The following is a 3,569-nucleotide window of genomic DNA, read 5'->3' as shown; positions in this document are numbered from 1 at the left end:
TCCTATCCATCACCAGAGATCAGCAGTGACATCACTGAGAATGTCTCCTATCCATCACCAGAGATCAGCGGTGACATCACTGAGAATGCCTCCTATCCATCACCAGAGATCAGCGGTGACATCACTGAGAATGCCTCCTATCCATCACCAGAGATCAGAGGTGACATCACTGAGAATGCCTCCTATCCATCACCAGAGATCAGCAGTGACATCACTGAGAATGTCTCCTATCCATCACCAGAGATCAGCGGTGACATCACTGAGAATGCCTCCTATCCATCACCAGAGATCAGCGGTGACATCACTGAGAATGCCTCCTATCCATCACCAGAGATCAGAGGTGACATCACTGAGAATGCCTCCTATCCATCACCAGAGATCAGCGGTGACATCACTGAGAATGTCTCCTATCCATCACTAGAGATCAGCGGTGACATCACTGAGAATGTCTCCTATCCATCACCAGAGATCAGCGGTGACATCACTGAGAATGTCTCCTATCCATCACCAGAGATCAGAGGTGACATCACTGAGAATGTCTCCTATCCATCACCAGAGATCAGAGGTGACATCACTGAGAATGCCTCCTATCCATCACCAGAGATCAGAGGTGACATCACTGAGAATGCCTCCTATCCATCACCAGAGATCAGCGGTGACATCACTGAGAATGTCTCCTATCCATCACCAGAGATCAGAGGTGACATCACTGAGAATGCCTCCTATCCATCACTAGAGATCGGCGGTGACATCACTGAGTATGTCTCCTATCCATCACCAGAGATCAGAGGTGACATCACTGAGAATGTCTCCTATCCATCACCAGAGATCAGCGGTGACATCACTGAGAATGACTCCTATCCATCACCATTCACCAGAGATCAGCGGTGACATCACTGAGAATGCCTCCTATCCATCACCAGAGATCAGAGGTGACATCACTGAGAATGTCTCCTATCCATCACCAGAGATCAGAGGTGACATCACTGAGAATGTCTCCTATCCATCACCAGAGATCAGCGGTGACATCACTGAGAATGTCTCCTATCCATCACTAGAGATCAGAGGTGACATCACTGAGAATGCTTCCTATCCATCACCAGAGATCAGCGGTGACATCACTGAGAATGTCTCCTATCCATCACCAGAGATCAGCGGTGACATCACTGAGAATGTCTCCTATCCATCACCAGAGATCAGAGGTGACATCACTGAGAATGCCTCCCATCCATCACCAGAGATCAGCGGTGACATCACTGAGAATGTCTCCTATCCATCACCAGAGATCAGCGGTGACATCACTGAGAATGTCTCCTATCCATCACCAGAGATCAGAGGTGACATCACTGAGAATGTCTCCTATCCATCACCAGAGATCAGCGGTGACATCACTGAGAATGCCTCCTATCCATCACCAGAGATCAGCGGTGACATCACTGAGAATGTCTGCTATCCATAACCAGAGATCAGAGGTGACATCACTGAGAATGTCTCCTATCCATCACCAGAGATCAGCGGTGACATCACTGAGAATGCCTCCTATCCATCACCAGAGATCAGCGGTGACATCACTGAGAATGCCTCCTATCCATCACTAGAGATCAGCGGTGACATCACTGAGAATGCCTCAAATCCATCACTAGAGATCAGCGGTGACATCTCTGAGAATGCCTCTTATCCATCACCAGAGATCAGTGTTGACATCACTGAGAATGTCTCCTATCCATCACCAGAGATCAGCGGTGACATCACTGAGAATGCCTCAAATCCATCACTAGAGATCAGCGGTGACATCACTGAGAATGTCTCCTATCCATCACTAGAGATCAGCGGTGACATCACTGAGAATGCCTCCTATCCATCACCAGAGATCATCGGTGACATCACTGAGAATGTCTCCTATCCATCACTAGAGATCAGTGGTGCATGAATTGAGAATGTCTCCTATCCATCACCAGAGATCAGCGGTGACATCACTGAGAATGCCTCCTATCCATCACTAGAGATCAGAGGTGACATCACTGAGAATGCCTCCTATCCATCACCAGAGATCAGCGGTGACATCACTGAGAATGCCTCCTATCCATCACCAGAGATCAGCGGTGACATCACTGAGAATGCCTCCTATCCATCACCAGAGATCAGAGGTGACATCACTGAGAATGTCTCCTATCCATCACTAGAGATCAGCGGTGACATCACTGAGAATGCCTCCTATCCATCACCAGAGATCATCGGTGACATCACTGAGAATGCCTCCTATCCATCACCAGAGATCAGCGGTGACATCACTGAGAATGCCTCCTATCCATCACCAGAGATCAGAGGTGACATCACTGAGAATGTCTCCTATCCATCACCAGAGATCAGCGGTGACATCACTGAGAATGCCTCCTATCCATCACCAGAGATCATCGGTGACATCACTGAGAATGTCTCCTATCCATCACCAGAGATCAGCGGTGACATCACTGAGAATGCCTCCTATCCATCACCAGAGATCATCGGTGACATCACTGAGAATGTCTCCTATCCATCACTAGAGATCAGTGGTGCATGAATTGAGAGTGGGACAGCAAATAATGAATTGAGGGTGGGGGACGGGGACAGTAATTGAAATGAAGGTGGGGGTGGGGAGAGCAAATGATGACTTGGGGAGCTGGGGGGAGAGCAGATAATGATGAATTTTGTGGGTGGGGAGAAGAAATGATGATGCATTGAGACTGGGGAATGGGGGACAACAAATGATGATGAATTGGGTGTGGGACAGCAAATAATGATAAATTGTGGGTGGGAGAGAGTAAATGATGTATTTAATGTGGGGGAGAGCAATTGAAAATGAATAGAGGGTGGGGGTGGGAGAGGACATGACATAATGAATAGGGGTGAAGGGGCATGGAAATATAATGAATCAGGGGAGCGGTAGGTACATAGTATGGGGCATTGAGGATGAATTGTATTGAATTGTTAGAAAGAGTACAGGGGCTAATAAATGTATATATTTATTAGGTGGGGAAAATGTCTATGTTTAGTTAGTGGAGACATGGTGGTGGATTACAATTTATACTTGAAATGGTGGGTTGCATAATATCTAATAATATATTTATTGTGGGTGCATGTCTATATTCAGCTGCGAGGTGTTGAAGAAAGGAAAAAAGTGGGGAATGTGCTCCGGAAGCCATGCTCTAGGTAACTGGGAGCTATTTTCTGCAGAGACAAGTCCTGGCTGGAAGAAGTGATGGTGGTCTGGGCTGGATGAAAAAGTAATCGGTGATCACTGTATTATCCGTACACTGACACTATATACAGAGCTCCTGTGTATAATGGCAATTAGTATTGTGTTTTTGTTTATTAATGATCAGTATTGTAGTAATCTGTCACTATGTGGTGGTAATATGTGGTCTAGTCATGGTGTGGTGGTATTTGTTTTTTGTATGTGGTATTTTTCAGTCACTATGTGGTGGTAATATGTGGTCTGGTCATGGTGTGGCATCATTTGTTCCTTGTATGTGGAATTACTCAGTCACTATGTGGTGGTAATATGTGGTCTGGCCATGGTGTGGTGGTAT

Source organism: Ranitomeya variabilis, chromosome 6 (genome assembly GCF_051348905.1).
Source record: "Ranitomeya variabilis isolate aRanVar5 chromosome 6, aRanVar5.hap1, whole genome shotgun sequence".
In the NCBI taxonomy this organism is placed as follows: domain Eukaryota; kingdom Metazoa; phylum Chordata; class Amphibia; order Anura; family Dendrobatidae; genus Ranitomeya; species Ranitomeya variabilis.
The sequence above is the reverse complement of the archived record's forward strand: the minus strand, read 5'-3'. Positions refer to the sequence as shown.